Genomic DNA, 364 nt, shown 5'->3' with positions numbered 1-364 from the left:
ATATAAAAAAACTGCTTATTGCACCAAGTTAGTAAACTTTCACATCCCAAAATCACTAAATGTAATCATATCTAATTAATATATAATGAGCAAATAAAGCGAATGTGTGTATATACTTTTCTAAAAAAAAAAACTTACAGTTGAATAATATTCCCCTAAGGAATCTGCAATTTCTCTTGTAGTTATAACAGCTCCCATTGGGTGACCATTTCCTAAAGGCTTGCCAATGCAAACTATGTCCGGAGTCACACCATAATGCTGTAATAAAGAAAATAAAGGGTAAGGTAAGGCAAGGCTTTACAAGGAACTCCTTTGATATTCTTTAATACATTTTAATCATATAACCAATTATGTACACAGACTA

At 31.0% G+C, this 364-nt stretch overlaps 1 pseudogene; it reads right to left on the bottom strand.

Moving 5' to 3' along the window:
• The window catches only part of LOC119592441, a 103,182-nt pseudogene that overhangs the window by 58,622 nt on the left and 44,196 nt on the right, over positions 1-364 (bottom strand).

The sequence above is a fragment of the Penaeus monodon genome, chromosome 30, assembly GCF_015228065.2.
Source record: "Penaeus monodon isolate SGIC_2016 chromosome 30, NSTDA_Pmon_1, whole genome shotgun sequence".
Classification (NCBI taxonomy): domain Eukaryota; kingdom Metazoa; phylum Arthropoda; class Malacostraca; order Decapoda; family Penaeidae; genus Penaeus; species Penaeus monodon.
The sequence above is the reverse complement of the archived record's forward strand: the minus strand, read 5'-3'. Positions and strand labels throughout refer to the sequence as shown.